Source organism: Colias eurytheme, chromosome 4, assembly GCF_061535395.1.
Source record: "Colias eurytheme isolate Ceu_HAF_F1 chromosome 4, ilColEury1 Martin Lab GWU primary, whole genome shotgun sequence".
Lineage (NCBI taxonomy): Eukaryota > Metazoa > Arthropoda > Insecta > Lepidoptera > Pieridae > Colias > Colias eurytheme.
In genome coordinates, this window is record NC_142983.1 from 10,090,083 (window position 1) to 10,117,917 (window position 27,835).

Here is a 27,835-nt window from a genome sequence, read left to right on the forward strand (position 1 = left end):
CTGTTTTCATTAAGAATCTTCTATAACTTAAAATTTTTGCTTTAATATACGTTTATTCAATTGGAAATAAAGAGAATTTTTTTATAGCTTCATGCTTCATGACCGCCTCCTTGGTACAGTGGTTGACGCGTAAGCGTAGCATCGAGGGGTCCTGGGTTCGATTCCCGGTAGAGATGAAGAAAAAAAAAATTTCTCGGTCTGGCAGGACACAGAAGGCTAATCACCTACTTGTCCCTAAAGAAAATCGATCAATGAAACAGATGTATAATGCATCTGCCCCTTTAGGGACATGGGACTTCACTTCATGCTATAGGTACCTTAACGTATAGTTGGTATAGTTTCTAGTCGTGATAGTAGATATTTTCAACATTGGTCCACAGATAAACTAGTTATAATCTTTTTCTTGTAGTTAATTTAGAATTTTCATAATCAGATCAGCTCTTCCGAAGATTACCCCATACAAACAAAGTTAGAGGCTCTATATTAATATAGTTTCTTATTTACCATAATCTTTTTCTTGTAAGTCATTTATAATTTTCATGATCAGATCAATACTCAGTTCTTCCGTAGATTACCCCATATAAAAGTTAAAGCTCTTTATCAGTGTGTGAAGTCCCATGTCCCCAAGTAGGGTAAGGGGCAGATGCATTATACATCTGTTTCACTGATCGATTTTCTTTAGGGACAAGTAGGTGATCAGCCTTCTGTGAAGACCAAGACATTTTTTTTCTTCGTCTCCACGCGGGACTCAAACCCACGACCCCTCGGTGCTACGCTCACGCGTCAACTAGGAACTGTACCGAGGAGGCGGTCATCATTATCAGTAGGTATAGTTTCTTATTTGCTACAATATAACATTATAATTTATAATACATCAAGTTTTTTCACACGATTGATAGAAACATCGTTATATTTGATTTATAGTTTATTTTGACATATCAATTACTGTGTGTATTTGTAGCGCGTCTATTGGGAGCACACATATCTGTTTTAAATTAATTATCTAGTTTTCTTATCGTGCTGATAAAATTAAAGACTTTAACGGATTTAAAACACGATTTATTCGGAATATATACCGTTAAATTATTAGGTAATTATATCGACGTAAAGACATTAAAAGTTTGAAACTTAAAAAGGCACATAAAATGCAAAACACCATCTACGGGAAATTGTCTTTCAATGCTTACACAAAACTTTAGGAATATACTTCTAGAAGTAACTGAGAACTCTGTGAAATATAAGTACACCGAAATCTCTTTTATTAACAACTAGAGGTCCGCCCCGGCTTCGCCCGTGATACATATTTCGCAATAAAAGGTAGCCTATGTCCTTTCTCGGGTATCAAAATATCTCCATACCAAATTTCATGCAAATTGTTTCAGTAGTTTAGGCGAGATTGAGTAACAGACAGACAGACAGAGTTACTTTCGCATTTATAATATTAGTATGGATTTACGAGAATCTTTTGTTAACTTAACAATTTAAGGCGCATACATTTTGGCTATAGTGACCACAATTTTCGATAATTGTGATAACTCAAATTATGTTCATATTTCATTCGACCGCATTTCGTCTTGCACACAACAATGTATCGTCGAGCTCGTTCCAGAAACGCTGACTCATAAGTCATAACACATGTTAACATGTACCACGTGTCTTGATAGGGTCACCATGAATCTGGAATAATTAAGATATAATATTAATGTATTTTTTATAATAATCGCTCGTGTTTACTAAAATGTAGTCTTTGGTGAGACAAATAACTGAGGAGGTGATCTGTTTCAAATATTTACTGAAAAAAAAAAACAGAATTATTACAAAATATTTATCCTTTATAATATTACTGTGGATTAGGTTTACAGGTGTTTTGAAAGTTTTTGTTTTGGAATGACTGGCCAAATATTAATAAACATATCGTATAAGTTTTCTTTTTATGGCGTAATAATTTTATCCAGAAAAAATGTATTTTATTATTTGATAGATTTTTTATTGTAACTCAGTCCAAAGAATTTATGTCCAATTTTTAACCTACTCTTATAACGTCACTACGCAAATGACTGCGTATGATTAGTTTTGAATCCTGTAATCAAATAGGAATCAATTTTTACAATGACGAGGCATTTGAGTTAAAAAATATTATATATACCTACAATATATAAGGAGTTAAAATTATTGTAGATAGTATAAAAATTACAGGAATAGTTAAAAAAAAACTTGAGAACAATTTAGTATATTTTAAAGTGAAACTTTTATTACATCGTCTCAAACTTTTTGGTCTGTGTAGCGCATGTCGCGTGTATCGCGGCTGCCGAGTAGGTATACCTACTCGGCAGCCGACCGTCACGCGACATGCGCTACACAAAGCAGTGTTCGAAACCGTTCGAACAGTTTCACTTTTACCGTGGTTTCATAAAACCACACAACATTTTTTTTTCTCCGAATGTTCGCTATATTTGCTGATTTGCTTATTTTGCGTGCGACAACTCGAATTTTACTTTATCCATTGCTCTACGTACCTATTCTATTTCTTTGAATTCGTATTCTATCTTACTTCCAACAATTTCGGAAATCGAACCCACTAACCACTGAACCATCGGTCATCAATGACTAAATAGACAAGTGGTACAATCGTCCATCAATGTACCACGTCCGGTCGCAAACAAAAACTTCGCGATGATTCTGCGATTTCGTTTAAGGCCAAGTTATTTAAATAACATGAAGTTTTTTTATACAAATAAATTTGTACAAAATTTATTTACTTTCGGAATATACATCAAAATCTTTCAAGATATTTTAAAAGATGCATTGATTAATGAAATCATATGTTCTGATAAGCAAAGCAAAAGGTTTTTAATTATATTAATTCTGTATATTTATACAATTCCTAATTTTTATGCCTCATAAAAAAACCTTGTAGAAAATATGTTTTATCCATTATTAATAGGACAAAAATTTGCGTTATATTAACATCGCCTTTCTATGAAATATCTACACCTACATACTTTAAAAGTCTCACACAAAACTTCGTTCGCAAAGCTTGGTAAAATGGCCAATAAATCTCACAAAATACTTACAAAGCATCTTCACCTTAACGCGAAGTCGATCGTACGATAAGAACACCATTAAATTAATATTACACATTTTTTCAAAGAGTAATTGCTTCAAAGTGAACCTTATCGAAAGCTATACCCATTGTAAGTGGGTTTTGGATCAATGAAATACCAGTGAATTACTTCTTGACTAGTTATTACCCGCGGTTGCGCTCCCGTTGTTAGAAGTGTAATAGATTTCTGAGTATTTCTAAGAACTTCACAGATTACTTGTTTTAGCACGAAGAAAGCTTATAAAAAAGGTACTTGGTTTGGGTATTCTTTAGATAGTGTATTCTTATTGTGTAGTCAAAAATAAACAGCATAAAGCCTTTTTATTGTATACAAAGTCAATTAAATTAATTAATGACCTTATTAAGTCTCCCTAGAATGATACAAAATGCAACTTAAATTACTATTAGGTAAACCGAAACTAAAAAAAAAAATCACCAAAAAATTTCAGCACATCCCGCTACGACATTACTCCTATTATAAATGCGAAAGTTTGTGAGGATGTGTAAAGTTTGAAACGTAAAAAGTTGTTTGTTACTCTTTTACGTGAATACCACGGAACCGATTACAATAAAATTAAGCACACATATAGAGGGTAACTTGTATTAACATTAAACATACCTATAGGATAAGTTTTATCCCGGAAATCTCACGCGAACGGGAACATTGCGGGTTTTTCTTTGAAAAGGCGGGTGAAGCCGCGGGCGGAAAGCTAGTCGTCTATAAAACGTAATGTCTAATCCGACAAGATTTATAATAAACAGCATTTATTACATAATTTGATATAAACGCCACAGAGAGTTACGACTGAAAGCTCCTCCATGAATGTAGAAACATACCTACTTTGTTGTGTAATGAAAATATTGGAATAAATCTACCGTTTATTATTTTATTTACACCGATTTGAGTTTTATGTGAGTACAAGTTTATGTTGGCTACTTGATTGCTTCGCGTTTTACTGAGTATGAAGTAGAGAAGATTAATGTAAGGAAGCGTTTATTATAACGTAGATTGGTCATTAAGTTAGGCTTTGCACCCGGTTTTACTCTTATATATTGCGCCGTTGCATATAACATAATTACTATGAATTCAAACTTTTACATGACTCAAATTTTTGTAACTTTGAATTTGTTTGCAACAAAAAATTTCACATAGGTATTCACCATCTTTGGTATCTATCTTCAGTTTTAATCTTTTATCGTAGCCGTAATTCATCAAAATCAGTGCAGCCATTACCACTGTTATGATACATACCTACGTGCTCATCACGAGACATAATATATGTAAGGGATGTATCAATGCACAATATAGGTTAATACGTTCTTATTCTAAAAAAAACAATATACCTACTAGATTTATTAATTATTTAATTAATTTTAAGATATTGTACCGCGATACAATTTTGCAACAATGTGAGAATAAACCATTATTAATAGGTTTTCACTTTTCGATATACAATCAACAATTTATGAAATAATACATAGTTGACACTACGAGTATTATAATAATATTATGCTAGACATAATAATATGTTTTAAATAACTTCATCATAAAAACCCTACTATTTCTAGTTATAATCATCATATTATATGAAAACATTGGAATTAGCATAGTGTCTTCACCACATAGTATTAAACACTCTATTCCCGCAATCTATCTGTCCCTTATGTATCTATGTCTAGATCTTTAAAAGTTCTCAAAAAATTTACTAACTAAGGTAAATAGGTACCTACAATCTACATACCTAATTTGCTAAATTTTAGATAAAGCGGGCAAAGCTACGATAGGAGAGGTAGGTACAAATTAAATTTTACCAAACAAAATACAGGATTAAAGTAAATGTGTTAAAAATATTTAAACCAAGGATTACCGAATTTGCTTTAGTTGTCGATATTCTTCCTGTTAATAGTTAATCAGTCACAAACTAACGTTTAATATAATCGGTTGTTAACAGGGTTTACGCAGGCTATAAACGGAGTTAATAGCATTAACCTAAGGATCATTAATTATTATTTTAACTGGCAAGTAAGTTCATAAATTTGCAATTAGTGTTGCAATGTATCCTAGGTTTAGATATTTTTTCTATTTATTTTGTAACTTTTCAAAGTTGCATGAGAAAAATGCACTGCTAAAACATACTATTGCAATTTATTCCATCAATTTAGTGTATATAAGTTCTCAATGGTTGTCATACTTCTTCTGATCGTCTCCATCTGTAGTAAAGAGATTCCGCAATTGTATATCTTCTGTTGATATTGTCCCTGAAAAAGAAGGGTAAATCGTTAAATTGATGTTACTATGAGGGACAACTTTAGATTTCAATACGCACTAGATATTTTCTTCGCTAGTCATCTCTATATGAACTCTTTTACGCCAATATTAAAAACTGAAGTCTATTTCAAAGTAAGACTATCAGTTTGAGTACTTTTCCTTTAACACTCTCTTTGAAATACAATTTAAGCGCCATAAACATTTAACACCGAAGCTTCCTGTAATAGCTCAAAACTGAAGTACCCTCATAAAATAATACCATCATTATATTCTACAGAGTACTAATCGCCTAAGTTTTATCTCGAAATCCATGTCGTGAATCGCCCGGGGCGAGAGCTAGTTAATTAGAGATACGACGGGCTTATCATCACTACCTCTGCGATGAAATCTGATTACTATCGGGCTAGGGTTGCTGTTTTAACTCAAGACTGGTATATCAATGGAAGCTCTGGGGGGATGGATGGGCTTTTTACAGTTTTACCTATCAAGAAGTAAAAAATTAAATCATTATACCCAATTATATATTTTTTTCATACCTTAGGATAATTAAGTCCTAATTAATAGAACACAGATTATAATCTTATATATAAAATTCTCGTGTCACAATGTTAGTCTGCATACTCCTCCGAAACGGGTGGACCGATTCTCATGAAATTTTCTGTGCATATCGGGTAAGTCTGAGAATCGGCCAACATCTATTTTTCATATGTACCACGGGCGAAGCCGGGGCAGACCGCTAGTAGTTATCTAAAATCTAAACACATTTTAAGAGTAGCGCAATGACACTTCGATTCGCTATTCGAATGGAATATTATCCATTGTACTATGTTATAATATATCTAATATTACCTGTATGAAATTTAAATAGTTTCCTACACTAAGATGTCTTCGAAGCAATAAGATTCCTAAGCATGTGGAAATTGCGAACAGAGGCGGCATTCTTTCACGGTTCGTCATGAAAATTGCGACATTCTCGCGTGCTGAACACTTTACTAATACATTGACGGCTTTATGAGATACACATCGATTTTATGCTAAACTTACCGTACAATGTACAGCTTGCTATTTGAGTTGGTCATGCCAATAGATTGAACTAACTGTAACAAAATGTAAATGCATTATCTTTTACATGGCTCGTTTATATGTATATGTTTTCTTATAATTATGATTGATAATACGAAGAACTTGATAAACTAATTCAGCACCGCGACTTTTTCAAATTCTAATAATTATATTATGTTTCGTCTGTCGTTTTTACACATCTTAAAAAATAATTTCTAATTTGACTGTTACAACTCTAAAAATAAACTTATAGAAACAAATTAGGTAGGTAATAAAACAAGTACTTTTTATTACATTCTTACATATTTTGAAATTGCGATATAAATAGTCAAAATCCTGTTTGCAACGGTCAAGTACTATTTCGCATGATTATCCTCGAATCACAAACTACTAGTGTTTTTAACTATATACATTTTATACTATATCATCCGTAGAGATCACGTTTACAATTTCGTAATATTTTTATTCATAATGACGATAGACCAAATCTTGTACTGTAATTTAGATACATTATCTGTAATCATTAGATAAGCGTATTTTTCTAAGTTTTGAAGCTCGAATGTTGGTCGTGATTTGAGGTGTAGCTTAATAAGGTTGGCCTGAATTGTGGAGACAAATGTAAGATGTAATACATTGTTTAATTAATAATAAAAATGTGTTTGTTTGTCTGTTTTTATATTGAAGTAACAGATTGGCGTAATTTTTTTCCTTATGCTTCGCTGCTATTGGTTTTAGCGTTATAGATTCAAACTATATCCGACTCAAAATTCAAATTCAGACAATTAGTTCCTCAGATTAGCTCGTTCAAATAAACTCTTCAGCTTTATAAAATTAGTATAAATCAATCTATAAGTATATAACTGGTACAGTGTTGCGAAAACTCAACGAAATGACTCAAATGCCGTTTATGAGTTATCGCTACATAAAGTGGCTGCTCATTGTCTCTTTTTTAAATAACTTCACAAAGACGCATAGTTATTGTTAAAACTGCATTAAACATTGCGTGTAGCTGATGATGATGTAGCTACAGATAGTCGTCTTCAGCAAATAGCAACGGTCATTAAGACTATATTTCTTTTAAAGGGATCAGATTATACAATCGGATCGCGGCGAATATTAATATAATTTCTTGGAACTCGTACATAGCTGCTTAATTAATATTGATGGGATATTTTTCAATATTTCTGTCGTCGCATGCAATGTAAGAGAAGTAGGGATCTTATTGTGTAAAGGGACTGTAATATTATAATGTTAACAGAATCAGTGATTTTCTTATAGTTATTTGATTTAATAGTATGGTACAGTACAAAATTTGTTTCAATCGAAAAACATTTTTTATATTTATAAGCTCTTCTGATAAAGGAACTTAATGGGTACATTCTTGACTTTTATTGGTTTGATTTTGCTTACTTACTTACTTACTAGGGTGGCGCAGGGACCCAAAGTGAGTCTTGGCCTCCGACAATAAGAGCCTCCATTTGACTCTATCTGATTTTGCTATTCATTTTAATTCAAAAATGATCAGAATGATGGAAGAATGGTCTACTTCATTCATTCAATTTCGAAAACTTCAAAACAATATTAGGTATGTTAGGGTTTTGTAAAATTTGCTTTACCCTAACATTAACCTTAGCAAATTTCGACCTATCTCTACCAAAATCACTGTTAAAAGTCACATAAAAGTGGTTAAAAGTTCATTAAACCTTTCTACCAAAGGCGGGTACCGTCAGATCTCTGTTATCACGTAATAAACAGGAACAATGACATGTGGAACAGTTTGTGGTGGGTGTTTAATGGGATTACGCCATATTCGTTAGATCTATCTGATAGTAGAAGTTAACGGTATAAAGAAATACTTTTTGACGAGTTTCTTGTGACACAGTGAATTCTGCGACGAAATATGATGTTTTGTAGTACCTATGTAAAGTGAGGATAGGTACTATGTTTCTAGGTTTCCTAGAAAGTAGTGGTATTCTAAAAACATAGATAATTAAATGTTAGACTAGATTAAAGCTATAGAAGAGAGAAAAAGAAGCAAATCATTATTTAATAATTCATTGACAATGTAATTGAAACCTAAAAAGGCAACATGATTTTTTGTCAATATTAAAACGTGAAATGTAATAGATTTTAAGGTAGTGATTAAGATTAAATTCTATAAACTTACTCGTGCTCCTCGTAAGAAATATTAGAGAAAGGGTTCCGCAACTAGTTAGCAACCAAAATAAAGTAGCGAACGTGTGTCACATCGTCATAAGTTAAACCCCAAGAAACACTAAAGTTCGCTGCATTTTGTACGAACGTCCTTCATTATCATTCCAGCGGCCCACAGAGCAACCATTACATAAAGCTAATAGATAAACTGCCTCCACGAGTTGTAACGTTATGTCATAAATAGTCTGTCGTCATAAGCCTCTGTTGTTTTAACCTCTGTGCATGTCAGGTTGTTTCATACTGTGCTTGAATTTTGAACTCTATTGCAATGTCATAGAGTTGATTTTTGCTAGTGTTTGTGAGGAAGATGTCGGGTTGCATTTTGCACGGTCGTCATAAAGTGGGTGAAGGGAAGATAAGCTAACTATTTGCATACGGCAAGTTGCGGTATGGGTTATGACACACGGTTTAAAAATTTAGTTAAAAAGTCCGAACATTCTAGAAGAAAATATGAAATACCCACGTAACATGTAAATATGTTTCTCTTATTTGTTTTGTATTTGTACTTGTTAAAAAAGTCTCATACTACAAATAAACGAGGCATATATCAACTTCTAAACAGATTAACACCTTGCCAGTAAAAAAAATATTTCTCACTAATAAACTATAGTAATTAGAACTACATAAAGCCAACCGCTGTCAGAACACATTTCCATCAAGGAAGTAGCCCTGAGCATCGACATCGACACCAACACGCATCTTCACGTTACAAAATAAAAAGACACACGAAAACATACCTTATTACCGCGCACTAAGATTTATAGCGAACATTCCCATTTTTTCTTTTATTTGCGATGTAACCGCTGAAACTCAATGCTTCGGAAAGCCTGGGACCGTGTAGAGCTTTCTCGAGGTGCACGCTAATTTCGCCCTTATTGCATAGATTTATCGTCGATTGTTGTGGACTTTCCCGTAAATAGGTAACACGTAGGTGTGTCTATTAATTATGTATAATTTGTGACCATGGTTATTGTAATTGGTAACCGATGCTTGAACTAGATCCCGCCCAAGATTTCACACTTATTTTTACACTGTTTGTAAGTAACGTGATGCATCTAAGATGCTATCAATGTTATAAGAAAATATATGTAAAAAATGTTGAGAACTCTGGGTTTGAGAAATAAATGTACTTAATACTTGTAATTATTAATTATTTGCGCAATATTTTAATATTCAAAAAAATAAGAATAAATGAATACCTTCATTATTAAATCGACTCTACAACTCTACTGAATAACTGGTTAGTAACATAAATATTTTAAATTTCCTAATTACCTTTTTGGTTATTAAAAACAGTGCACGCAATAAGCCTATAATAATACTACCTATATTCTAATGTTTTATTATTCTGTTATTGATAATACAAATCACAACCAATAAAACTAACATAAACTCACATAATCGAAGTCGTAAATCATATAACCCTAATAAAACCTACACAAACTACAAAATTACGTCAAAACTGATACAATCTGTTGAAGTTTTCTCAAATTTTCTACGCAGCCATTACGCATGCGCAAAAAAGTTGCCAAGCGTCTTTCCGTTAATTGGTTGTTGTGGACTCGACGGCCTCTGATTGGCCGAAACGTGGTATAATTATTAAATAACTCCACCCCCACAAATTTTAATTAAACTCGTATTTATCTTGCTTCCTGTATGCTCTGGTTGTGTTTTGACAATTATTCGTCTATTTTTTGTTGTAGACGCTTAAATTGTAGCCCACATTGCTAATTTACCTATTGTAAAACATTTACCCATTGAACTATGATATTAGAATTAAGTTCTTTACAAAAATACATGTTCGAGAATGTTTTAGCAATATTTCCATTATTATTTACACTTTCGAACCTACTATAACAAAGTTTTTCATCTTTAGGTCTACCGTAATTTATTCCGATCCTAACAGAGACAAAATATATAAGCAGTGCCGGTGTAAGGGCCACTGACACCCCGGGCGAAAATATTGTGGCGCCCACTTGAGGTGTTCTGAAGGTTTGCACCAGGAGAGGCAAGTGACTCCAACTTCAGACCTTGGCGCCCCCCAGAAATTGACGCCCTGGGCCATAGCCCCCCCTCGCCCCCCCTCGCCCCCCCCCCCCCTAACGTCGGCACTGCACTGCTATAAGCAATGTTTAAGTTTACTTTATTATTACAATATCTATTTCTCATTATAATCGTTTCATTCATTTTGCATATATTTTACAACCAAGTCCAAATGTTATCTTAGATTAGAAAATATACATTTTCCAATTATTTCCCTAACAACAACCGTATCACAATAATTAATATACAGGCGTGATTTAATAACAGAATTTAATTATAATCGCGTGTCCGCGCACCTGTTAATATAATATAATATGTAAGGGGTTGGTCCGGAATTTCATTACTTAGGACCTTTGACCAATAGCGGACTTCAATCTCGATTGACCGTTGGAACCTAGATTGCGTATCTTGATGAAATCTTAATTTTGATGAAATAGATGAAATTTATGGACGAAGAGATAAGAATTAGGTGAATAATACTTGTTTTGTAATAGATAAGAGGGAGATCATACCACATAATACTGACGGAAAAAATAGAGCTAATTACTAACGTTGTAACTATTTAGAAGTATCTGGTAATACCAACATTATGCCAATGTCAGACCATTTATTCATTTTTAAGAAAAATAAAACAACAGAATCTTCGTCTTTACGATTGCTTGTTATGTATAAGCATAACGCAAAATAAAATAGTTTTCACTAAAAACACAAGGCTGTATCTATAACTGTAATAAAAGTTTGATTAAAATTTATTCATTCACGTCATTTGCTCCTTCTTAAATTCCTAACCATTAACTATTTAGTCTACTAGTTTTAAACCTTTTAAATTACCATTAATTCTTACTCATTAATAGTTTCTGCTCGTTGTTAAGTAGACGTTTTAACGTTACGTGACTCAGATATTTTATATTTGTATTCAGATAATGTTTGGTGCGGAATGTCTCAATTATATTGTTAGATTGGGCTTTTCCAGAAATTCATATAAAACCCCATGGACGATATGACAGGATGCTATGTGATAAAATGGCTAAAGAAGTTCCTTGTTTTGTGTTATTGGCAGTGATTTAATATTAAGACGTTATTGTCACGTGTGTTGATTTAATAAATCAGTTATCTTCTTTGATTTTTCTTTATTAAATGAATTATTAGATTGGAGACAGGATTTAATACTTTGTAGATTAAAGGGTTTTAAATACAACTAATGCACTCAAATTGAATTGTCATAAAGACACATAAAGTACAGAAAAATACAGTTGTTAGTTACAAGTTTTTCGCGAGGTTAAATTTTGCAAAAACAAGATTGTATTCTACATCAAAGTGCTTGCTACTCTGTGCTAAAGGATTCATTGTTATTTCATTGTCTTTTCGTAATTGAATGCAACCACATATTGAAATAAGAGCCCCCGCAGACCACAGACTTTTTATCGGCCGATAGTTTAGTCGGGTTGGCCTGCTAGTACGCACACCGAGCCAACTAAACAGTTCAGTCGGTTATGAGTGCGCAAACTATCCAACAGTCTGCCGACTATTTGCTAGTTTCTAACCAACTGTTGAAAAGAGTGGTCACACCGCACAATGAAAATTAATAAAACATTGTATAGAATTGTTATTATTGCTCTCATACACCGGAGGAGGAAAATTAAAAAGAGAGCCCGAAAGTATTGGGTGCATCTTATCTTTAGTGATAGATTAAAATGGAAAATTTTACACTATGCATTCCAAATTACTCCATTACCCGAAAAAATTTTCGCCTTTTATCGAATGAGCATAACTAGCTTCAACCAACTTGTCAAATACAGAGTACCTACTCTTTTAAGTCTTTCTTATAAAGTGGAGGGCGTTTTTCGACTTCCTCGATCAAAGTTACGATCGAAAATTCCGAAATAAGCGACTGAGAATTGAGCGACGCCATTTTACAAAACATGCGCGGCCGACCATTCGCTGTCAAAGCTCGGAGCGAACTGAACTATTGGCCTAGTCGGCCGACTAAAAAATCGTCGTGTTTGCGCGTGTGGTAGGGAGCCAATACTGATTATACAGTCGGCCGATAGTTTGCCGACAGTATAGTTTGAATTGAATCGGGAAGCCCATCAAACTTGTTTATCGGCCGATACCTAATCGTCATAGTGTGCGCATTTGCTTATATCTGCGTACTGATTAAGAGCCCGACCAAACTATCTGCCGATAAAAAGTCTGCGGTCTGCGGGGGCTCAAGAGCCCCCGCAGACCACAGACTTTTTATCGGCCGATAGTTTAGTCGGGTTGGCCTGCTAGTACGCACACCGAGCCAACTAAACAGTTCAGTCGGTTATGAGTGCGCAAACTATCCAACAGTCTGCCGACTATTTGCTAGTTTCTAACCAACTGTTGAAAAGAGTGGTCACACCGCACAATGAAAATTAATAAAACATTGTATAGAATTGTTATTATTGCTCTCATACACCGGAGGAGGAAAATTAAAAAGAGAGCCCGAGAGTATTGGGTGCATCCTATCTTTAGTGATAGATTAAAATGGAAAATTTTACACTATGCATTCCAAATTTCTCCATTACCCGAAAAAATTTTCGCCTTTTATCGAATGAGCATAACTAGCTTCAACCAACTTGTCAAATACAGAGTACCTTCTCTTTTAAGTCTTTCTTATAAAGTGGAGGGCGTTTTTCGACTTCCTCGATCAAAGTTACGATCGAAAATTCCGAAATAAGCGACTGAGAATTGAGCGACGCCATTTTACAAAACATGCGCGGCCGACCATTCGCTGTCAAAGCTCGGAGCGAACTGAACTATTGGCCTAGTCGGCCGACTAAAAAATCGTCGTGTTTGCGCGTGTGGTAGGGAGCCAATACTGATTATACAGTCGGCCGATAGTTTGCCGACAGTATAGTTTGAATTGAATCGGGAAGCCCATCAAACTTGTTTATCGGCCGATACCTAATCGTCATAGTGTGCGCATTTGCTTATATCTGCGTACTGATTAAGAGCCCGACCAAACTATCTGCCGATAAAAAGTCTGTGGTCTGCGGGGGCTCTTAAAGTAGAGCCAAAAAGGGCATTTCATGTATTAAAAACTTAACGATTTGTTTTGCATTGAATTGCGTATGCAGTTGGACATTTTTGTAGTAGTTTTTAGAGATAAAAAGAGAAGTCTATGAAAAATTTAAATGTTTACGTTTTCATTTAAATGTGTATCAGTGATTTCCTGCATTTTTTTTTGTAATTTTTAACAATCGTACTACGTTATTAATGATCATGACAGTGGGATATTTTTTGAAAACCCCTTTTCCAGTAAACAAATGAAAATGCACACAGACAGAACCGCAAGTATAAAATAATAAACGCAATAAGATGTGAAATTTAAATAACACGCCATAAAATACATTTTTCAATGCACAATTGTAATTTGTTGAATTATTTTCGGTCGTACCATAATGGATATCACGTAGCCATTGGATCTCAGATGGGATCGCGTGTCCCGCTCTAATTTACGCATTTTTGTACAAGTGGGAGAGGGACGGAATTAATAATGGTTTAACCGCAGTGTATCATTAGCCGTGGTCCAACACTGCGGAGGCACAGAGTAACAACGTTTGCTTACCGTCAATTGAGGTACTGCCTGTATTCTGAGGTGTGTCTTACAACTTTTGTATACTGTGGCACGAAACCAATGTAGGTAGGCAATCATCGCGACTTATTGTAAGAAATAAATGATATTTTGTTCTTTTGTGGTTTGGAGTTAAATCGGTTTTTGTTTGGGAAAGGTTTTGAGACATTTGTTGTCATTATAATGTATTTATGGTTAAAAACTATTTAAATTTACTTATCTCTAGTGATGCATCAAAATAAATGGATACCCAGTTATACTTTGAGAAATTTCCTTCCTGGGTTTCTAATTTCTATAATATTACAATATCGAGTGCTTTCTATCTAGTGTTCAATAATAAGCGATAGATAAAGGCCTTTTTGCAGCAGTAAAAGCTGTATAATCAAACTGCTAAGCTATAAATCATAAAATTCAAAAGGAAAGTAGGTCTTGGATTTCTCTGCGAATGACTGATGCTTGCAATTTGTTCCTCTCCAGCTACTGGTTATTGAAATGATTATAGAAGTCTCTATTATTGTTTTAATAGTATTCTCTATTGGCCTCATATATTGTAAGTGTTCGTATCAATGCATTATAACAAGACTGCCCTGGGAACCAACTTCTTCGGAAAAATAATTATTTTCAAACACGAGTAGAGTTGAATGGGCATAGTAAGTTGATCTGACTGACAACTCTATAAAGTAAATTGATCAGCAAAACTGATGGCCTTTATAGATATCAATAATACTTAAACTAAAACTTTTATTAGAAGAATAAAATCCTTTTTTCAAATATTTTTACAGTCAGGTATTACACCCTAACAAACAGAAAACCACAGAACATAATTACATATAACTTTATAAATATAATATCGGACTATTTTATTTAGGTACCTACTTGTTTTTTCTTTCCTTTTTTTTCCTATCTAATGAATTCTTTACAAAGTTGTATTTCTAAAATACAAGTAGAATAAACTAAAACTTAATCGTCTACAATTATATTTTTTAGTGTTTTGCAAAAACTCATCACGTCCGTCCGTCACGATTTCTCATATTTTTCAAATAACTATATAATACGTGACTTTGTAAAGCATGCAAATATTCTAAATTACCTAATATTAAGAATAATTTGTTAGGTACAAAATCTATGAATAGCATATATATTATTTGTGTTTGATATTGCAGTCTATAATTGGTCACGGCATAATTATATGACTAAAAGTGATCAACGGATTAATTATAGAGGTATATTATAATATAGCATTGTGCAGTGGTGGCTCAGTGGACCTCGAACTTCAAATCGATAAGTCCGGGGTTCGAGACCAGGCGGGCGTACAGGAAATAAATTGGTTTTTCAATTTATCTGCGCATGTTATAACATCACCACTGCTCGAACGGTGAAGGAAAACATCGTGAGGAAACCGACATGTCTCAGAATCAAAAGTTCGACGACATGTGTCATCCGCCAACCCGCACTTGGCCAGCGTGGTGGATTATGGCCTGTACCCTCATAGGAGGCCCGTGTTCCAGCAGTGGGAACGTATATGGGCTGATATATAATTAGCAGTTATACGTAACATACGTACGACAAGTAAATAATCAATTCTTATTACTTATTTTTAAATAAATAACATAATCACGTTTATATCTTCAGACTATGAAATAACAACAGCACAAAAGTGCATGCATTAAAAATCAGACGAAAATGCAATGTCTCGATATTGCAGCCGCGTAGAAAGATCTCGAATTTTGAATTCAAGCGAGATTCACAATATGTAAATATTGGATAGCATCAGTATTACTATCAATATTCCCGCGGAACACAAATATAAGTATTAGTTTAAGCGAGGCAAAGAGTCGTGAGCTTGCAGTCGACTCGCTCGTAATATATGACCGTGGGTTATTTAGAAAATTCATATTTCCTGAGCATTTTCTATCGCTTCCAAGATTAACGTTGAAGTTATGAAATAATGAACACATAACGTGAACATGCTTGTATAAATTTGTTGTGGAACCAAATGAAAATCTATATATTTGTATATTTAATTTGTGTCTAACTAAAGACCGATTCAAAGTTGGTCCAAAATGTGCTTTAAATTGCCTTAATAAAACAAAATGAACAGTAGAGAGGAGAATCGTATCGGTACCTAAAATTATAATTGGTCAAATAAAGACTAATGCTCTTTTTAATAGGTTTCAATTTCGCAAATTGAACATAATTTTAGATTAAGCTTTCCTTGATTTTGTTATTCAAACGACCTGTATGTTTAAGACAAATAATATGTAATTATTATTATCTGAATATAATAATTATAAAAATCGTTTTTTATTGCAATCCTCATCATCATATAAAATACATCAATATCAAACATAAATTTGAATGAAGGAACACTAAGAGGTAACCTAAAAATAAAGAATCAAAACATTTTTACGCAATACTACCTTTAATAAATCACAAACTAAACTAGGCCAAGCCTGCGTTAGATGCATATAAATAATCATCAACTTAGTAGTTTCCCGGTAAGATAGGGGATTCTAGGAAGTATTAAGAACGATACATAACCCTAGTTTTATTTAAATCATAAATATTATGATATATTCTACACATAAGTTCGAATATTGAAGCAAAGCTGTCGTGATCAAAAGTTAAAGGAAAACAGAAAACCGTAAAGTAATCGAAAAAATTGTATTTAAATTCGAACACTGATATAACATTCAAATGTATCATTGGGTAGAAATAGTAAATTATACAATACAGGCTTTACTATCTTTAATCAATTTTCTTTATAATTTTTTTTACAATCCCAAACTCACTATAGAATCGTCGATACCTTTCAAATCAAATGGTCGCCTTACATAACAAGTAAACAGAAACATTATGAAACATAAAACAGTTCCCAAAATAAACTCAAAACGAAATTAAAATAATTCGCTTCATAACAGCGACAATACCCACAGATCAGTACATTTCGCGGTCACAAAAACCCACAAACTAAAATTATATTCGGACATTTTAAAATAACGATATTATAATCACGGCATAATGGGCGCCGACGGACAATCAAACGAAATTCGAGTTTCAATGATTCCTCCTGCATTAAATATTTTTTTGTTGGCATCCGGTGTAATTCTGTGCTCTTGCTTGCGGTCTACAAAAAGTCACGGCTCACTAATAATGGTCTAATCGTTTCCGACGGTTTTTGTATTAAAAACAGATTAGTTTTTGACATTCATAAGCATAGGCATAAGCATAGAGCAATGCTTCAATATTCATGCAAAATATATGCACAGATATAATATGTGAATGCTCCTTATATCGATATTGCGCATGTTGTTAGAATTTGTGGTACCTACCAAGCATCGAATTTACTTTGTATCGTAGGTAAATGATTCAGGTTTATACGGGTTATGGCATTCATCAGTTATAATAAGTCGTAAGTTTTACAAAGGGTGACAAGATAGTTCTTACCATGTGAACCTACTTCGCCGTGTTCCCTTCCACATAGGTACATACTACATAATAATACAAATATGAATATTGTCTCAAAACCTATCCTACAAAAGACGTTACTGACTACTATCAACTCATGTGTGGTTCGTATGTTCTGGAAGGCGTTTCCAGCCCAGTAGTGGGACCCCACTTTTATATTGATTTCGTGCTCCGATACGACAGGTGGACGCTTTATGAATCTCTTTGTGCTTAGAATACAAAATATTCCAGTTCCACGGAACTTCCTTATGACTTTATTATACTTCAGATGATGATATTAGCTTTTATGTCCAGTTATTGTTATACTCTGAGAAATGTCGTTTACCGCCTTTCTGACGTTTCTTAATTCTAATTATTATTAATATTGCAATATATTTAAGTTACATGTACCATAAATCTAATAAAATATGTCCTATTTTCGTTGTTATCGATATTTTGTATTTTTCACGAATTTGTTAACAATTGATACTTTGCCGCCATTTCACGATGGCAAAACAAAATGGCGCTCGGTTTCGGTTAGAGGATACGCGTATCTGTCACCACGGCCGCATCGCAAATGGCTATTGTATGATAATCGTTCGGCAGAAACAAAGTTTTAACACGGACGCCATGGAAACAGCGTTTATGGTGTTTTTTGAAAGTAGAAAATTCAGTTTCGAACGATTTGTTCCAATTTGGGTGGAAAATTAGATCGGTGCAGTCATGCTGCCAATATCTATGTAGGCGAACGTAACTCTTATTAGTTAAGACATATTTTGTATTATATTCATTTACATCGAAAACTTGATTATAAATTCCTCCGATGATAGAAATTACCCACATTATAATATGTGTTAAATGAAGCTTAGAGCTTTTAATTATTTTAAATCAATTCATAATCCCTTCTTCAGGAAGTTAGCATACTATCAGAATCGACTCGTAAAAATAACATTACTTATTTCATAGAACGAGCTATACCTACTTGAATTACTTAGTTTTCTGATGATCTTGATGACCAGCATCACATGAATATTTTAAAATGTGCGTTTATTGAAAATAAAAAAAATATTAAAACACCCTGTACATCCGCTGTTCTTATGGCCGTATCCGAAATCGCGCATCGATTCGCATTATTCCCTTATTGGGCGGGAAATATGGATATTATTGGCATTATAGTGGAATCGTGACGGGAGCGCTAGTTGCCTAACAGACGAAGTAACGAGCACGTGTATCCGCACTATCTGATAACATATTATTACACACCTATTGATTATACAGGGTGATTTTATTTCAACTGTGTTTTATTCTATATACCTAATATAATAAATTCCTAAGTTAACTACACAATATCACATTACAGAAATATTATTATGATAAATTTTATTATTTTATTACCTTTAAAGTATAAAAGCTTTGTTGTAGGATCTGGTAAAAATAAGTTAAATATAATAATACAGTAAAAATAAGTTTTTCTATAGAAGTAAAACTTTTTTTGACTCTTGTAAATGTAATCGAACCTCAGTCCTTTCAACTACAGTTTTACCGTGTAAAGGACTGTGCCAAAGATGCGGTAGTACTCGGTTAAAAGGTCCTATTAGTATTCAGAATACATAAATCAGGATATGACTGAGGAATCGTAATAGGGAAAGATGACAAAGTAAAAGCACTTAGGACATAAACAAATTAAAATATCATTTACCCCGCACTGTGTACAAATATTTTGGATTTATCTTAATAAATTATTAAATATATTTCGTTTTTCATACAAGGTTGTTCACCAGCTTTTATATTTATGCAGAGCATTATTCCAACAACTCATAATCCTGTCAATCAAATACAAATCTTTTATCTTTTACAAGCTTAGCGAGAAAATTACGTAATAAAATGCAAGCAACGCCGCGAATATTAGTTGCATCCGGCGCTTTATTTCACAGCGCGCGTGGTCGGCCATTTGATTTGCAGATGAACAGGACGCGTTAAGTCACAGGCTGTGAAAGTGAACACCCTGTATCGTTAATTCACGTCATTTTATATTTGTATTGTATGGAAAATTGTATGTATGAAAGGTATGGAGATAGAGAACTGGAGTGTTGTGTTTTTTTTCGGTTTGAAAAATAAATTTTATTTGATTTTAAGTACGTATCGGAAAGAAAAAAGTAAGTTTCACTCATAGTCGTAAATATCTTATCTAAACCAAAGAGATATAAGCCTTAACTATGAAAGGTTAAATTATTGTAACTCTAAACATCCAAATAAATATTTTTTCATTTTCATTTTTTCATTTCAAACATCAGATTTTGTTTGTTCGTAAAGTTTTAATTATTATCATATGAGCGCTTGGAAATAGAAAATTCTACTCGAAAAATTCATTGAATGGCGTGTGATTTACGATAGCTAACTGGCGAAAACCACAATTCTTCATTATTACAATTCTTTATAAAATCGCTATCGCTTATGCCTTGTACAAAACGTCAACTAATCTGCGTACAATACAAAAACAAATTTTGCATGAACGCCTTACGAAAGATTAATTAAGTACGTTGCATATTTAGGTTTTCGTCGATGCATTTAAGAATTATTATGTTGACATGTTTATTTATATTTTATGACGCATGCTGTGAGCAATATTATATTTTAATTATGAATATTATGCAGAGTTGAGACAGTAAGTAGGGACTTAGTAAAATCAAGCTACCTGACTTTTTGCGATGTAGGTACTTTTGGATTAAACTTTAAATATTACTAGCGGTCCGCCCCGGCTTCGCCCGTGGTACATATGAAAAATAGATGTTGGCCGATTCTCAGACTTACCCGATATGCACAGAAAATTTCATGAGAATCGGTCCACCCGTTTCGGAGGAGTATGCAGACTAACATTGTGACACGAGAATTTTATATATAAGAAGATATAATCCCCTACAATTAATGTAAATCTTATAACGCATTATACATCAATTCATATTACAGAAGGTGCAGAAATCCGGCAGGTACCTACAGCTATTGGAAACTTTAATTTTATACACAGACGCATAGTTTTCACTTATCATACATATAAAAAAATAATTATGTTTCGGGTTAAACGTTCACTGAACGATTGTTAGAATAACATTGTTCCATCCAAGATTCGAATCTTGGTCTTATGATTTCAACATATACTTCCATATTAAAGAGACGCTATTTACACATGAATGCTTATCAAATATTATCTATTTTATATAGATACAGCTTTTTTATTCATGTAGCAGAAGAAATTAAACATGAAGAATAATTACTTCTACTATATGAATAAAAGATGACAATATATTCCCACGATCTATGAATGAAAATCTCAATGAACATATTTTTTTTTATGTTATTATAAATCTATACCTATAGAATTACATGTATGTACTTACTACACAGATACATTATTATTATAATATTCTATACTTATAATGTGTTTTATTGTTTCAGGTAAAGAGAGACATAAAATATGGAAATAACGGAAAGTCAAGCTTTAGAAATGGTTTGTCTAAATTGGAACATTGTCAATTATATTTTACATTAATGTTTGTTAATTTTATAATCACACTATGCTTGGATAGGTAATGCGATACCTATTTATTTTAAACCAAGACTTAGTCATCATCAGCTGTTAAATCATCTAGAAGTTAATTTATTATTTTTAAAAGTTATTCCACATAATTTCAATATTATAATTTATTCTATAATGTCATCACTACATATATCAATCCTATTATCATCCAACTATAATCTTAAACCTTTATAAACTCAAAACAACTGCCGATCAACATCACCATTCAACACACTGCTATCGTTTACATAATCGACATACGATTTTAAACCGACCAACAGACACGACTAGTCGTAGAGACGATTTGTCAAACCCTATCAATGATTGACCCCTGAATGGTAAAAATTCCATTAGGAACATTGACTCGCGAAATAAACATGCACACGACATGCATGCAAAATAGATTCAATTCAAAATGTTTATAATGTGCAAAACTTCGAACCTGCAGCGTTTTCTGATTTTGGCGTCGTTTGTTTGTTTTTAAAGTTCTATGTTCGCTGAATGATAATTGAATCACGAATTTCTCTTATATGTTTAAGCCAATGTACTTGAGCTAAGTCTTGTCAGAACTGAAGTTCAGGTGTTCTGAATTAAACGCAAACATTTAAAACAATATTTTTTTAACACAAAATTAAGCTTTTTGTAGATGAATATAAATAATTTCACCTTTAAACTGCTGAACATATGCGAATTGATTTAAATAAATAAATTAATGTGACCTTCCAGATACTTTTTACAGAAAATTGAATTTTAAGAGACTATAAAAGGAAACAGAAAATACACACGCGTCAGACTGTAGAGTGTAGAAAGCTACTAAAATGAAAGCTATCTTTACCCCACAAAGCTTAAATTCTTTTCAAGACGGAATATAAGTTTCCGTCGAACAAATGACATTATATAGACTGGGGTAGAAGCCTTTAAAAATAATGAAAAGATAAAAAAAATCGCAGTCGGATGAAACCCATTAGAAAAGGAGGGGAATATGATGAAAATAAAAGGAAAAATAAATTACGGTCAATCCGAGTTCGGGAAGTGGGAGGGGGGAGCTTTTAAGAGAAAAAAATGGTTTCTCCTGATTTCCGACAAAACTACAAGTCCTATAGAAAAAAGTTCAATCGAAAAGCTGTAGGTAATTAAAAGTTCTACAACTTTTGTATTCACAATTTTTTCACATAACCTAAAAATTTAGGTGAAAAATTCAAAAAACCAAGTTTTTGGTCTTTTATTTCTATCTACTTCAAAATTTATTTTTTTTCTACGAAATTTGGTGGAAACTTACTTTATTATGTCCCAAATACACTGTAATTTATTTGATTGAAAATATTTATTTTTTCGCCTTATTTTGAATTAATACCAAAAAAACAACCTAATTTTCAATCGAAAAGTCACCCGTCAAAATATCAGCTTTTTTCAAAAACTTGGGGTGCCTTTTATTCATTGAAATCTCTACTTTCATATGGTGTAAAAAAAATAAACACTACTATAGTAAATGTTCTCAGGAAATGCATACAAACAGTGTAATAATGAGCTTTTACTAAATCAGGCACACTTCTTGAACTCTATATCTTCTCTTGTATCGGCTTTTCGGTAATATTTCAAAAGAAAAATAATTATCTGTTCTAAGTTTAATATTTTACAGCATATTCAAAAGCAAAATGATGTCGATAAAAACATTTCAGGTAGTTCGAGAAGTGTGCCTGATTTAGTAAAAGCTAATTTTCACACTGTTTGTATGCATTTCCTGAGAACATTTACTATGGTGGTGTTTATTTTTTTTACACCATAAGAAAGTAGAGATTTCAATGAATAAAAGGCACCCCAAGTTTTTGAAAAAAGCTGATATTTTGACGGGTGACTTTTCGATTGAAAATTAGGTTGTTTTTTTGGTATTAATTCAAAATAAGGCGAAAAAATAAATATTTTCAATCAAATAAATTACAGTGTATTTGGGACATAATAAAGTAAGTTTCCACCAAATTTCGTAGAAAAAAAATAAATTTTGATGTAGATAAAAATAAAAGACCAAAAACTTGGTTTTTTGAATTTTTCACCTAAATTTTGAGGTTATGTGAAAAAATTGTGAGTACAAAAGTTGTAGAACTTTAAATTACCTACAACTTTGCCATTGAACTTTTTTCTATAGGACTTGTAGTTTTGTCGGAAATCGAGAGAAACCATTTTTTTCTCTTAAAAGCTCCCCCCTCCCGCTTCCCGAACTCGGATTGACCGTAATTTATTTTTCCTTACATTTTTATCATATTCCCCTCCTTTTCTAATGGGTTTCATCCGACTGCGATTTTTTTTTGTTTCAAAAATTATCTGCTCTAGTCTAATAATCTTATATATAAAAATGAATCGCAAAATGTGTTGGTAAGCGCATAACTCGAGAACGGCTGAACCGATTTCGATAATTCTTTTTTTATTATGTTCCTTGAAGTACGAGGATGGTTTTTATGTAGAGAAAACGTAAACATGTACCACGGGCGAAGCCGGGGCGGACCGCTAGTCTTATATATAAAAATGAATCGCAAAATGTGTTGGTAAGCGCATAACTCGAGAACGGCTGAACCGATTTCGATAATTCTTTTTTTATTATATTCCTTGAAGTACGAGGATGGTTCTTATGTAGAGAAAACGTAAATATGTACCACGATCGAAGCCGGGGCGGACCGCTAGTATTATAATAAATATCATCACGTGCGATGCATAGCACCGAAATACATATTCAGCAGTGTTCCGTGGAGTTGCATAATTTGCTATTTCATTGGCAACAAAAGTGCTATGGGGATGCTTGGTACAAACTATGAGCGATTAGCGATTGTTATTTTTCCTTCATGTTAGTTACCACAAAATACTATGAAGAATAGATGTACCTAACCAACGGGTTAGGTTAATCTATTCTTATATAATGTAATTGTATGTTATGAATCGTCGTCTAGTGCAGAGATTTCTGTCTAGATTTGGCCTCATATATTTTTTATAGAAATGTATTTAAATTAAAAGCTAGTCTCCGCCTCTTTCTAATTAGTTCTTCATTTATTAATTTTTGGCATGCAATATCTTTAGATTACTTTAAACAGAAGTACGAAACTCCGTTTAATCGTTCTTGTTATAAACGGTGTTGCTATTTCGATTTCAGGATATTGTTTTATATACGTTCGTACGTCAATTAAAAGTGCATATTAGCGCTAATTTTATAACCATAGTGCTCCAACTTGCACCTCACACATAGAATAGATTACCATAATGAACTGTGAAACTCACAATGATATTTTTTGATCGTAAATTGGTTTCGCTATTAGAATGGAATAAATGTGCGAACAATGGGGATACTATGTGCAAATATTAATAGTAATTCTATTCATTGCACTGTATTGAACAAATTATACGACGTATATTTTCAAACTTATGGTTAAATGCTTTGCGTTTATTGTTTCCTTTGCTTATGCGCATAATATGAGTTCTATTGTTGGTCCTTATAAAAATGTATTTTTCTTTATTATTATTCTTTATTTATTATCTATTTTTCTTTATTATTCTTTAGTATTTAAGCGATCGATGCGATATCGATTGGAATAGGTATACCTAATATATAAAGGCTGTTTTCAAAACGTGCTTGGAATTAAGAATAAATAAAAAATTATTTATCAAATAATGATCCAGGAAACGAAAATCAAATCGTATAACTAACTGTTATTCTTTGTTACGTTATGCTTTACTTATGTACTAATAAACCATATATAGTCAAACGATCAAAGAACCTGTAAAAAGAATTTATTAAAAAAACTAGTATCCCGTTATCCAAAACCATATGTGACAAGAGATTCGCAACGAATCATTCCCCAAATCGCAATAAATATAATTCATAACTTCGTATCAAAATTTAATCAATGAATATTTTTTTTCTCAAGTTTACGGCCTATCCACCAATCAGAGCACAGGACAATGACGTTTACCATATAAAAATATTATATGACTGAGTATTAGTACCGGCGACGACAGATTATTATAATTTTTATTATTTATCGCGTGTTCGAATAAAAGCGGCTTAGCGGAATGGGGATTTCTCGCTGTTAACGTCAAATTTACTAATAGTCCAGTCTGTGGGGAAATGTAAAAGCCTCTGCTCTACAAAAGGTGGCGTAGAAAATGTTTTGAAACAATATTGTTTAGGTATGAAAGGTTAATAAAAATCCAAGTTTTCGACCTTGACGGACCCAGGCGCAAGCCGCCATCTTGAATTAAAGGTGCTAAAATTAGGTATATTTTAAATAACTTCTCAATTGTTTACTAAATCACAAAAGTGTCTATGAGGGGTTCAAAGAAGACAAAATTACCTACATTTTTTTCATACATGATTATTCTGTATGTCTTAAAGGTAAAAAGTTACAAGCGACGGAAATAATAATATTTACAGAAATCATATAATTTTAATTTTGTTTAAAAATTGTGCAGCAATCTTTTTTTATTCTTTTTGATGGCCCGGGCTGGTTAATGGTGGCTTCTTCATTATCGTCGCTGAAATTTTCTGTTTCATTGTCTGTATTTTTAGTTTCCAACCATGAAATTTCGTCGATTAAATTTACTTTTTATTGATAACTTTACGAATCGTTCATATCGGATATCTTCTAAGGATTCCTTATCCATGTCCCCTCCGTAAAAAGTTACTAGAAAGCGTGCTCCAGCGTCTTCGATTTCTTCTGGTCATGATGACGAAATTTCATGGTTGGAAACTAAAAATACAGACAATGAAACAGAAAATTTCAGCGACGATAATGAAAAAGCCACCATTAACCAGCCCGGGCCATCAAAGAGAATTAAAAAATGATAGCTGTACAATTTTTAAACAAAATTAAAATTATATGATTTCTGTAAATATTATTATTTCCGTCGCTTGTAACTTCTTACCTTTAAGACTTACAGAATAATCATGTATGAAAAAAATGTAGGTAATTTTGTCTTCTTTGAACCCCTCATAGACACTTTTGTGATTTAGTAAACAATTGAGAAGTTATTTAAAATATACCTAATTTTAGCACCTTTGATTCAAGATGGCGGCTAGCGCCTGGGTCCGTCAAGGTCGAAAACTTGGATTTTGATTCACCTTCCATACCTAAACAATATCGTTTCAAAAAATTTTCTACGCCACCTTTTGTAGAGCATAAATACCTACAGACTGGATTATAAATGACTCATAGATTCTAAAAACAAAACTATTTTGTGATAAAAAAAAACTTTGGACACTTTCGTCAAAGTTTTCTTTCTTTTCAGTTGAAATGTTTTATTCTGAAACAAACTATGTATATACATAAATTTTAGTTTCTATTACGTCAAAGCAATTAACGGAATTGAATTCATACAAACATCCTTGCTTTAAACATTATGTTTTCCATGAATTTGCATGAGCCGCACATCCTTCTAGAACGTTCCAGAACAAAATTCTCCCGCCAATACGCTCTTACATCGAGTTAACATTCAAATGACGATTCGAATTCCCTCTAATACATGTCTAATAGATTATATTATTCAATCATAAATATTTATCCGTACTTTGTAGCTATTACGTAGAGAATTGATATGATAACATCTTACATGGGCTTGCTTAACCCACGGGTTAGGGAGACGGCCATAATGGAGAAAGTGATTCTGTACTTCCCACATTAGCATGAAAATATTGATATATACAATATCTATTATAGCCTTATCATATTGTTTATCTATGCCTGAATCTGCTGGTATCGTACTGTTTTATAAAAGTTTGATATATTTTCAGGGTTTTAGGAAATGTTACAAGCAAGTTTCAAATTGTATCGAACTGTAAAAAAGCACAAATGAAAAGACGAGCCCGTTTGCCCACTCTAATATAAAAAAGACGATGGAATTTCACAATAAAATCATCAATTTCGTCTGTTACATCTGTATTCTGTTACTTGATATTCTTTACAGGCTAAGTTGATTGAGCCTTTTTGTTTCCCACTAATTCTCAAACCTAGCACTCCTAGATTATAACTATGGTGCAAGAACTCAAAACCCATTGTTCATAAGCCATTTATATCACATTGTAACTATTGAATTACTTACTTAAAATGCCATAACGGTACTTAAGTATGCGTACTGCAACTGCCTTATTTGTCAATCAACATGGGAACATTACATGGAACATTATATTAACTCGGACTTACATAAATGACGGCTATTCATGCAGAATGGAATAATCTAGGATATTTGGTCTATAGGAGTGAATAATTGACATTTTGCTGTTGCACAAGCGTTTAAATATTTGACGTCTTGGTTAATTTTACCTTATAGTGATAAATTATTTAATTCCTTCAAGGGATCAAAATCCCCGAACTAGGACACTACTAATTTATTTGAATTGTTTTTATTCTGTCCAGTTTTTTTTCCATACACCTTAAAACTAGCAGCAAATTAAGTACAAGAATGTTCGCAAAAATCATCGATTCTAGTTAGCACAACAACATACATAAGCTCTACCTCAATGCTAAGTCCTTAGCCAGATTT

At 32.9% G+C, this 27,835-nt stretch overlaps 1 protein-coding gene across 1 annotated transcript in view; it reads left to right on the top strand.

Moving 5' to 3' along the window:
• Window positions 1-27,835, top strand: part of ds (dachsous cadherin-related 1) — a 252,376-nt gene that overhangs the window by 130,476 nt on the left and 94,065 nt on the right. The gene's annotated exons all lie outside the window — the stretch shown is intronic.